This window comes from Tamandua tetradactyla, chromosome 14 (assembly GCF_023851605.1).
Source record: "Tamandua tetradactyla isolate mTamTet1 chromosome 14, mTamTet1.pri, whole genome shotgun sequence".
NCBI lineage: Eukaryota > Metazoa > Chordata > Mammalia > Pilosa > Myrmecophagidae > Tamandua > Tamandua tetradactyla.
The window spans coordinates 43903122-43915729 of NC_135340.1; positions in this window are offsets into that span (position 1 = coordinate 43903122).

The following is a 12608-nucleotide window of genomic DNA, read 5'->3' on the forward strand; positions in this document are numbered from 1 at the left end:
GGTGAATGATCTAGAGGACTGATCATACTAATCACATATACTAGACAGATTAAGAGGGTTATACTTATTGTGAAAAGAATTGTAAGATTTTGTGGCTTTGTTTTTGTTGCTTCAGCCAGAAATTATTTCTGAATTGTGTACTTCTGAAAAAATTCATTCTTCAATGTTCCATTCAAATGGCAACTCTTCAACCAAACGTCACTCATAACCAACTGTACATCCATTTTTACTTACTTTGTTTTGAGTTTATGTACAAGAAACTTATCTAAATACCAGAGATGCTATGAAAAACAAACTAGAAAAAAATAGCTATCTTTATTGATTTGCATTCTTTCAGAGAAGGACAGGCAATTAAACAACAATAAAGATGATAGATAGTGTGTCTGATGATGGTTTTGCAGTGGAGAATATAAAGCAAGGAAAGAGGATAGAACAGTATGGGGAATGCTTTGATAAATTGGAGTAGACAGGGAAGTTTTTGCTAGTTGTTTGGCTCTGAGAAGAAATCTAAAGAAAGTGAATGAGTGAGCCATGAAGATATTTGAAACATGAAGAGAACAGCAAGAGTAAAACCTGAAGCATGAGCATACTTGATGAATTCAAAGAGCTATTAGAAAATCAGAAAGGCTGAACCTGAGTACGTAAGAGGGAGAGTGTAGTACATGAGGTCTGAGAGGTAGCGGAGACCGACAATCACAAAAAATGGCCTTGTGAGCCATTGTAAGTACTTTGTTTAAAGCAGTGAGTGAGATAAAAAGCAAGTGGAGGACACTGAACTAAAGGATGATAAAATTGGCTACATTGTTAAAGTATCACTTAGGTTGCAGCCTTGTGAATATACTTCATAGTCTCAATGATATAATCAATGAGATTGGTTAGAGAGTACTGCAAAAATCCAAGCAAATGAGAATGGTGGCTTAGATCAGGACAGGAGAGGTGGAATGGTGAGATTTAGTTAGGTGCTAATTATGCCAAGAATGATGCATAGTGAGATTTCCAGGGATATAGATGATCCTCAGGCTTTTAGATGTTGTGAAAAATCAAAGCTCACTGCATAAGTTTTCATATGAACAAAACAAAAATGACCCCAAACCTACAAAATTATGAAAATGTATATTTAGTCAGTAACTAATAAAGGTTCTAGAATAAGAAAGCATTTGAAGCTCTAAGAAAAGAATTTGAAGCAAATAAAAAGAAGTAATCCCTTACAAAGCAAGTAGAAAATTAGAGAATACCATTAACAGTTGTATAGGCTGAAATGTTTTAGAACCCAAAATGAATTTTTAAAGAAAATAACAAAATAGCCTCTATTTATCATGCCATGTCCTAAACAAAGTTTAAGTTAACATTTCTCTTTTTTTTAATGAACGATTTGGAATTTCAGGCTAATTACACTGAGCTCTTTAACCTTTTTTTCCCTAATGAGATTTTTATGAAGCAGGAAAGCAAGAATAAGCATTGCTTTTGGTCACTTTAAACTTCACATTACCAGGGGTTTCAAAAACTTGCTCATAGACACTCTATAAAATGTGACCAAATAAACAACCCAAAAGACACCCAAAATGGAAAATAAAGAGTAAAATAGTAGAAAAATAGAAAGACTACTTTCTACCTTTAGCTAAAAACTTTTAAGTCAGTTGTAATCAGGTCTGCATAAATCCAGTATACAAAATTTCAGTAGTCACTTTACCAAGGGTAGACCAGATTGCAAAAAATTCAGATTTATTCATAAATAATATGTGAGCCTTTTAGACTGCAATGAATGATAAATGGTAAAGGGAAATCATTTTCTTTCTGTGTGATAAGAATTTCCCTGCCAAAAACACATCTAAAATTACATTAGGAATCTGTGTGTACTCAATAGAAGAGCTCAAAAATGAACACTGGAATATTTACAGCCAAGCATCAGCTGTGCCTGTATTTAATACATTCCCATATGTAATATTTACTCTGCCTCTATGAAAAGTAGGCAGAGAGACTAATCCTCTGTAGTGTCTCTTTATGGGTATAGAGCTAGGATGAATTAAACAGTGGAAGAAATTTAGCTTTCTGGAAATAAGAAGCAAATAATTGTCAACATTGTGATAGAACAACTCTGCTGATGATTAAAACCTACTAATGATCAGAAACCAAGAAGAAAATTGCACATGTCAACCACTTCCATTTAAAGTAAATAGATGAAACGTCCCCACAAATAAAGGTTTGGGGAGAGAGTGAGGGGGTGGGAAAACATTTCAAGCAATATCCAGATGACTCCTTTAATGCTAGAATTAATACATAAAGAGCCATGACATTCCATGAATACTCTCAAAAAGCTGAAGATGAATATTCTTTAGTGTAGAATGTAAGAGAAAACAACACTTCAGAACCAATAAATTAAATGATGAAAGCAAAAAAAAAGTAAGTGTGAAAGACCTATATTACCTACTGAATGAACAAACTGGTATGAATACTTCACACCCAGTTAGATTTAAAGGAATAGCCTATCTTTTAATATTACTACTCCTTGTTTATGACATAAAACATTAAAGGCCTGCACTTAAAACAATACTAATATAGAAGTACTCATAACCAATTTCAGTTAAATTTGATCAAAATGTTTCTTATTAAAAAACAGAAACAAGAGGTGCATAGGTGGTTCAGTGGTAGAATGTTCTTCTTCCATGTGGGAGACCTGGGCTTAATTTCCAGATCATGCACACACCCCCCAAAAAGGCAGAAACACAAGCAAACAGAAATAAAAAATCCATTTTCTAAATTGATTACAAACTCCAGTGTCATTTTCAATGGTTTAGTATTTAAAGACTCCTGAAAATAAAAGAGCATTTTTATTAAATCTCTTCATAAAGTTATATCAAAAGTAACCACGTGGGGGCGGGCCGCGGTGGCTCAGCGGGCAAAGTGCTTGCCTGCTATGCCGGAGGACCTCGGTTCGATTCCCGGCCCCACCCCATGTACCAAAAACGGAGAAACAGAATACAATAAAACAAGCAAATGTTTAAAAAGATGTTTCCCTTTCTTCCTTCCTTCCTTCCTTCTATCCTTCCTTCCTTCTCTCTGTCTTTCCTTTAAAAAAAAAAAAAAAAAAAAAAAAAGTAACCACGTGGTAGAAAAAGCAGTGAATCAAATCGAACTTGTTAGCTAAATCATTTACTTGGATAGGAATTGATCATATGAAAGAAAAGTCACTGTATTGTAAAACAAGTCAACTATGGGTTATGGTGAATAATTTCCTCAAATAAAGGATCTTCTTTTGGGATTGAACTAAGAACTACTTTGCAGAAGTATATTTGCAATGATCATAGGTGGGGAGAAGAGACAAGACACATACTTCAGTAGAAGACCAAATCTCCACTGAGCACATCTTTACTGTAGCATTTACAACACTGCAGGGGAATTATGTGTTTTTAAGTCTCTCCTATTAAACCAATGATTCTCTGCTAAGGGTGTTTATCCCATAGGGGACATTTGAAAATGTCTGGAGACATTTATACCTATCATAATTGGAAGGAGGTGGTGGTACTGGCATCCAAGGGGTAGAGGTTGGGGATGGGGCTATATATACTACAATGCACTGGACAGCACCTCATAACAAAGAACTATCTGGCAAAAATATCAAGAACATCTAGTATGGGAAGCCCTACTTTAAATTACAAGCATCTCTGAGGCAAGTTCTTCTATATCACTTAACCCCAGATTGTCCAGCACCATTCCTATCATACAGTGTACATATAAGTAGTGTTTGTTGAAGGAATGAATAAGGGAGGATGGATAGGTGAATGGATGGAGAGAGGGAAAGATGATAAGCAAAGTAGCAGATGAATAGATGAACTGAAGAAGAGCCAAAAGCAGTACAAAAGAAGAAAGGTCTCTAAACAGTTGCTAACTAGCACTTGTTAGAAGCACTGGGAGTCTATAATGACCACGTTCCATAAAAAATGTAAACATCATGGAAGAATTCATCAACTTTACTAAAAATAAATGGCCATATACTTAATTTAATTTGTTTTGTGGATTTGCATGGATTTTGTCAGTCTCACAGAAGATATTCTTATACATTTTGAAGTTTATTATTAAAGAAAATAGAGAATGTGCCACTAATAAAGTCATAGAAATAAGCCTTTCAATAAACAAATAGAATTTCTGATCTAGTCCATATAATTCATCAGGGTACATCTAAATCATTTAGGACATACGACTTGACAATTCACATCTCTCTTGTTTGGTTATTCTGGGCTTTATTATTCTGACAGTTCAAATCTTTCCTGCTTCCAACTGAACTTTCTGTTTCTTTATTCTGGCTGTTTTCTCTTTTCTATTACTATTCTATTTCTATTAAGTAAAATTTCAGATATTATAAGAAATCTCTTATAAATCCTTACTGTACTTAAATGAAGAATTCGAATTGTTACCCCATCCTTTTACCTTTCCTCTTAAGCTCTATTTCCATACCCTTAAACCCCTAAATTTGTCATTGTCTCTGAACCTTAACTACATCTATTTTACATTATGGTGGTCCAAATTAGAGAGGGAGAAAAAAACATTAAAAGTTCAACATACATCATGACAGGTGGATTACTTACCAGTTAATATCATTAAGGCAGTTATTCTACATCACAGTTGAAAACGATGGTATGTCTCTAGGCATATAGGTGGCATCAGGTGTATTCTCAGGAAGACAGTTAACCAGTCAATCCTCCAAATTCTGTATGTATCATTTGGTTGTAGTTCCAAGAAACATCACCTAATAGTAGTCTCTTGTGGACTTCCTTTTTTAATTTTTCTGCAAATATAGATGTAAAAGAGGGCAAGTAAACTTAACTTTTAACATTTGTGTGTTGTTCATTTCTCTTCATTCTTAACAAATAGATTAATGAGATAAAAAATAATAATTGAATCCTTTGCTAAGTTAAAGTGTCCCTAAATCCCTTGCCTATGCTAAGGACATCGCATTCTGCTGGTCCCAGCTCTCCTCCACAGCTTTAGTTTCAGTCTGAAAACCCCAAGACATATTTCTGGTATCAGGTGAAGTCAGTATCAGTTATTTGTCTTTCTTGAGTCTATAAATACCCTTATATACTCTGCAATATGATCTATTCCTTTCCCTTATAATGTAACCTTTATGAACAAACCCAAAAATTTATTTGAAATCTGAAAGTGGAGATTCTGCCACTAGACTATTTTTCTGAAACTAGATGTAATAGATTAAGTCCATTTTTTCCCCTATTAACTTGATATTCCATCTTTCCACTTACCTATTTGCAGACCACATCATCCTCAGGGAATTAGAGTACCCTCAGCTTCTGATGCTGCCACCGCTGTTATATAAAAAGTTGAGAGTAAAAAAAATTAAAAGGAGGCTAATTAACAGCACTGGAGTATAGTGACCAGATATTGATGCAGAGAACTGGCTTTCCCATCCTACTCATGTGGTCATGGGAGTTGTCCCTGAAACCCTATAGGTTTGGTCAAAGCAATCAAAAGAAAAATCATTTAATAAGTCTCTGGGGAGGAAACAAAACTGAGACTGGTTATTTTAAAAGCATTACCTTTGGAAATTTGGTTTAGAGGGAATCAGAATTCTGAGGAGTGGAAAGACATTTACTTATGAACAATTTAATCAAAATCATGTGATTTCACATAAACCTTTAGCACAAGTAATGTTGGGCAGGCAGCAGAAGCTCCTTGGCTCTCTCAAGTTAAAAAAAAATAATAGTCATGCAATATCATTCTCCAAAGTGATCTCAAAAGCCATTAAAAAAGAAAAGGAAAAGTCTACTAGATTGCAAGTTCCTTGAAAGTTAGAACCTTGGCATGGATTTTATTCATTCAATCAATTCCTTGACCATTATCTACATCCAGTCCCACCCCAAAATCTCTAGGAGATGGGTCAAGAGTCTCCAGATTTTTCTAAAGCTCCTCAGATTTAAAAAAGTGTAGTTGCAGAAAAGGTTGACCACCAAGACCTGTGGGCAGGTGATTAATATGGCCTGCTTCTTTGTACTCCCATAACATCTTCTTCAAGCCATTAGTACTCACTTACCTCCTGACAAAGAATCTGTTCCTTTCTCCATCTCCTACAGGATGGAAACTCCTCAAGGACAGGATGTTACCTTATTTTTCTCTGTATCTCCAGTGTCTTGTATATTTTCTGGCAATAGTGGTTACACTATAAATGTTTATCAAACTTAATGAAAGTGAAATAAGGAGAAAAATAAAACCTAAAATATAAAAAAGGAAAAATAAAAATAGAAATGTAGAAAATGATTAAGAAAGGAGCATAAATTATAATAACAAAATAACCACTTGTGAAGTTTAGATAGAAGAAATTAAAATTGAAGTTTAAAACTAGGCAAATAGCTACATTCTTAACAATGGCTTCTGGGTTGAAGCCACTTCCCAGGAGAGACTGTCTCCTTGGTAGCAGGTGGCTTGACCTCTCCCAGTGTCTCCCCAATGTCCATTCATGTCTGTGGCCCACATGATCCCTTCCAAGTACCAATGAAGACATACACTCATAGAGTCATACAGTACTGTATGAAACAGGCCTGTAATCATTCAGCACAAGGGTACATCATCCTTAACATCTAGACTGGTAAGAAATTAGGAATCTAAAAAAGAGAGTAATGTCAAGTAATGGGATCATCTGCTTCATTTTAGACAGAAAAATATATATATCTGATATATAAAATTTATAAGATCTTAATTTTAAAATAAAAAAATGATTCTTTGAAAACTCAAAATCCAGTTTAAAGTATCTGATATATAAAATTTATAAGATCTTAATTTTAAAATAAAAAAAATGATTCTTTGAAAACTCAAAATCCAGTTTAAAGTATCAAAGACTGGCTTGATGGTAGCAAACATCACCAAGTAATATTTTCAATTTTTTAACTAAATATTAATAGATCAGAGAAAATATGAATCTCTTCTCATTTTAAAAATTAGAACAACACAAAGCCAAAGGCCCTTTGATAACAAATCTTAGTCCAAGGCCCTATTCCTGTTATCTACAGGTAGCCATCCTGTGATGTGTATTTCTCTATATTTTTTATGCTTTTGTATTTATATTTATTTATCTATTAAAATGCATATAGTTCTAATTTGTTTCTTTTCATTGTTTTACAGATATTGCAGGATGTTGGTCAAGGTCAAGACAGAAAGATATGCCAGAGTCAAATTAGTCTTCTTTGACTGAGAGTCTAATGAAGGGTCCATAAACAAGGGTTTGGGCAGGATTATGAGAAGCAGCAAGAGGTGGTAACAAAATGCAGAGCTGACAAGAGCATTGAGCTCTTATTGTCCTTACAGCCAAAGGTGTTGGGGGGGAGTGGTTTCTAGAATCACAGGTAAAAGCTATAGCTGCAGAAAAGGGCAACCTCCAAAAGCTGTGGGCAGATTAATATGTTCTGCTTCTGCCACCTATCACAAGCTTATACTGCATTCTGTAGAAAAGCACTCAGTTCCCCAGGGTGTCATGCCACAAATAGCATTGTAACTGTACCCTAAAATTCATTACATGAATCTAACAAGTCTTCTGCTTATAAGTGATGGAATAAGTGGTCAGACCAATGAATTCCATGAGCATGAGTTCATTATTACACTTTATTTGCTGAAAAATGTATCTTCTGGTCATATGCAAGTTTGTGCAGATATGGCAATAGATAAGGCATTCTGTAGGTACACAATGGTTAGACTGGCAGAAGCATTGAGGATATATTCTTCTGAGTTTCAACAGAGAAACAGAACCACTATGAGTGAGAAAGAAAAAGGGATTTCTTGCAGGGATTAGTCCTTACAATGTGGTGGACACTGTAAAGCAGTCTATGTAAGCCTCTTGCCATGAACCTTCTACTGGGCCTGGAGGCAGCAGAGCTGGCAATCAGAAAGGGAACATGGACAAGAAGTAGAGAAGATCAAGGACAAACTAGAAATGTCTGTCTCTCTCCAATTCCAATTTTGATGATGTAATTTTGACCTACAGAGTAAGCTGGCACTTTCCACCATAAAGATCCACTCATATTTGGCCCATGACAAGGAGAAGCTAAAGGAGGAGATCCAGTGTGAGCTGGAGGAATTGCAGGCCCAGTTGCTGCCTCCACACTGGCCGCCTTAGCCAGCAGATCAGTGACAACATATCTGTGCTACAACAGCTTATGCTTTGCACTAATCTTTCAGGCCAAAGAAGGCTATGACTTTGCTCCTACATTCCATGCTCACAGAAATTTTTGTGACAAACCCTAATCTTGAAATATACCTGGAAAAACATAGTTCTAGTTTAGCTAAATTGACATAGTATAAAGCCATTCAGCAGACTAGTAAGGAAAATCCAATCTGAAATATGTATTTATTCCTCATAGGATAAATCATCACCTCTTCCATAATAGAAGAGGTCCAATGCAATCAGAGGCCACTGGGTAATGGTTCCTCCCCAAGAATGGTGCCTAATTGGGTTCAGCATTCACTTTTGCCATTGGCAGGTTGGGACTCAGTTGTGGTACTAACTAGATCACCTTCAGCAAGGTGAGGTCCATGTTGCTGAGGCCATGCATAGCTTCCATCCCTACTGCCATGGCCACTTTGTATTTGGGCCCATTCAGCAAGTCCTGAAGTGGCTGGGGGAAAAGACTGACTAAATTCCACCTGATGGCTCTCGTATTCACCTGACAATAAAGAAATTCTCCAAAATGGACGCCCTCTGATGGACATTTTCATGAGATCATCTTCATTGAGTACAGGATTTAGCTAACCAATCTGGAAGACTATAACTACCACTCCCGATACTCAAGTCAACATTAATGCCTGAATTACTGTTGCACACACCCATATCAACAAATTCTGACTGATTTAGTCTCATATGTTTATCCTTTTTTGTCTAATACCCTTAGAAATAATTTGCATACATGTCACCTAGATGCTTCACAATATCAACTGGAAATTCTTATAATTTTATTAGTGGATCAGTTCTTATATTATATATTATATTGTATTAATTATATTACATTATGTTACATTACATTGCATTATATTACATTACATTATATTATTTCTGTCCAAATTATGTTGGGCTGTAGCTCTTCTTATCATCCTAAGGCAAAAGTCTAGAAGAGAATCAGCATATCTCTTTATGTGACAGCTGCTCTGGGATCGAGGTGCTGCTCCATTAGCAAAAAAAGCAAGGCATTGAGAGATCAAGTGGCTGTGATTCTTAGTGGTATATGGATAGTAGTGCCTTACCCTTCATCAGGACCTCATTCTATACAAATACCAATAATCATTTGAATAATCACAGTGTGACTGTGCCCCTCATACAGTCAAAGTCCAACATGACCCAGACAAGGGAGTTATACAGGGACCCCTCAGATATATGCATGACTCATTTCCAAAATCCCATTTTAAGAAGCTATTTCCTGGGACTTATTCTACAAATACAAATCAGTCAGGTTCCCCTTGGAAAGAACCCCTACAGTCATATGGCTTAAATGAGGAAAATCTGATTTATAAGGTTTTAAGCAGTACTAAGGGAAACCAACAAAGAATAGTAAAGCATCCAGAATTAGCAACAACAGGGAGCCATTACTGTCCCTAAATCTGAGGTGCAGAGGGAGGGGGCATTTACCAGAAACCAAATAAAAAGCTGTAGCAGCAGAAAAAGGCCACCATGAAGAGTTAAGGCCACTAGTGGAAGAAGGCAGCAACTGACAGGGCAATACCCAGAAATGAGGAAATTGTGTTAAAAAAAAACTTCTGATTTCAATTGCCTCCTGTCTTGCAAATTTCTGCCATAGTTTCCCATTGGCTAAACCCATGCAAAAGTAAGAGGATAAAAGCCATCAATTGATTCAGTCAATAAAGTTAAGTTTCTCATTGTGCAGAGCAGAGTAGGAGATGATGAAAATTAGACATGGGTTGGCAAATAGAGTAGATCTATCATAGCAGTTTATCTAACAGTTCTCCATTGGTGAACATTTAGGACTTTTTTGCTTTTACAATATAACAATAAAATATTTTACATGTCTTCTTGTACACACGTACAAGTGCTTCCCAAGGATATATAATAATACATGGATTTCTAGGAAATGCTGTAAGCACAGTTCAATTTTTAATATATATTGCTAAATTACCCTTTATGGAAATGTCATGACTACAATGTTTTGGTTGGTCAATAGAAAGAATACATTCAGTTAGTTTCTCATATGAGATACTTACTGATTATGGCAAAGGACAAATTAGATTAGTAACCACTTAGTAACCACAGCTTATGGATGCCTTCCTTTCCACCAAGTTGGTGGATTCATGTGGCCAGTAAGGAGTGGAAACTACCAGGTCAGAGGAGAACTTGATCTCATCATTTTAGAGCTTGTATCCTTTATGAACCAAGAACACCCATCACCATATCATCCTATAAACCCATATTCTAACTGTCATATCACTTGGACCTTGTTTCCAGGTTCCAAGAATGGAATCTCTCATGTGCCACAAAAATTAGGAACGTTTGAAGCCGGGTTTTATAAGCAACATGTTTTCCATATAGCATATGGGCTTTTCAGTCAAGAAGCTGGTTTTAACTTGGAATTACCTGATTAAGAATGAAGTTATGTGTTACTCAGACTCCTTTTTTTAACTTCTTAAAGGTGATAAAATATAGACTGCTTCTATATTTTAAAAGTTTTAATATTTAATTTATTTATGTCATGAACTGTTTGGCTTTCAACTTATTAATCAGTGGATATGCATTTTTGTAAATAAGGGGTACACTAACTCTATTTTTTTATTTCTTGGGATTTGGTTCATAATACATCTGAAGTGGCCACTGTGCTTCAACCCAGTTGTGAAATACTGGCTTAAGTTAAGATCGTGGACTTGCTAAGATCAAGAGTTTTTGAAGATCATTCAGAGTGATATTCATTCAGTCTTAAGACCTGATTCCATGGAAACATAATTAGAATGAGTTAACTGCAATACTGGTTCTCTTGACATAATTGACATGTGATCACTTTGTATATCAGTCATGTTTTTAACTTTTTGAAAATTGTATTTTGCTTTTGGGATCACATGAAGACATGCACATTAACTCACCTTCTGGGGCCTATTGAAGAAACCAGATTGCCCAAGTAAGGCACATATAGGTTTATTTATGCCTACTCATGCCTCTTTTTGGTTCTTATATTGATGCCAACTAGCAATAACCTTTTCCTTCACTGACTCATCTTTCAGTATTGGTTTTCTGTGGTGTGTGTGTGTGTTGTCTTTTTTTTTTCTGATCTTGGCCAGGGTTGACTTTGATGTAGTTTGCATAGGACCATAGCTTATCCCCATTTGTGGCAGGAAAGATTGAGAATTTCATATAATGATCTGATCATTTTGGTAATCCCTATTGGGTTGGTGGAGACATAGCTATCAAATGAGAAATGACACAAAATTTAGTTTGTTTTTCTCATCTGTTTGTCTATTTGTTCAAGATTATGTTTCCATTGGAAATAGAACAGCTCAATGAGATCTGATGTGAATTTCTTTTCTATCTGTCCCTACTTTTGTTTTCTGGTAAATTTAAGTCTACTTTTGATCTAGAATTAAAGTTGTAGAACTGAGCCTTAACGCTTTGTGTGTGGTTGTGTTTCTATAATTGAGAAGACTTTCCCTGTCATCATGTGGGAGTGAAATACTAGCCTACTTCAAGGAGATAATAAATTGGATACAAATCTTCTTATAATAAAGGAGTTTTATTATTATCAGTTATAAAGTTTTGTGAAAACATGAATTCAATGTTCTCCAAATTCCCAAAACATAAAAAAACTGAACTTCTAATATTTCAAATAAAAATATTTTCTCATAGAAATTACATGCTCAGAGAAGCATTTTATATAAAAATTCAAATTCATATAATCAAATAAATTCTTGGAAAACTATTTTGATGAATTGTTTTATTAAACAGCTATCAGATATCCATCAAACCTTATGAGTATGGAGTGTAAAACAAGCATTTAAGATTATGAAAAATGTTGAATTGTGTGTTCAATCAATTTGGATTATAAGTCTGACCACTTAAACAAAGCTTCTCATTTTAAGTTTATTTTAAGACCTTGGTTAATTGTTAAATATAGTTAATTAGTGGACATTCCTTGGATAATTTTTAAAGAAAATTGAATATTAATTCATTGGTCATGGTGTATGTGAATGTGTGTGTCACTTTACTTATACCTTTACCAAGTGTCTATATCCTTGAATCATACTAGTGAATGTGTTCACATTTGCTACTTTAAGAATGCCATGTATTGCCGTTAAGAAGCATTAAGAAGCATGATAGTGTATGTGTGGCTGTGGGGAGTATTTTGTGTACTCATGAGCTTTGCTGGTCTACTAAGAGAATTGTATATGATGGAAAATTCTCAATTATAGACCTTCAAGTTCTTTTTGTGAAATAGAAGTCAGTTACCTTGGTTAAAAGTCATTAATTTGGGTGATGTACTCTGTACAAGAAAGAATAGTGTCCAAGAAATATGAATGAGTATGAAAAATAATAGGATCTGATCTGGTTTTGTTTATCAAGAGAAAAAGAGTAGACATATCCTGAAATAAAGTATCTGTTTATTTCAGTATGTGACAGG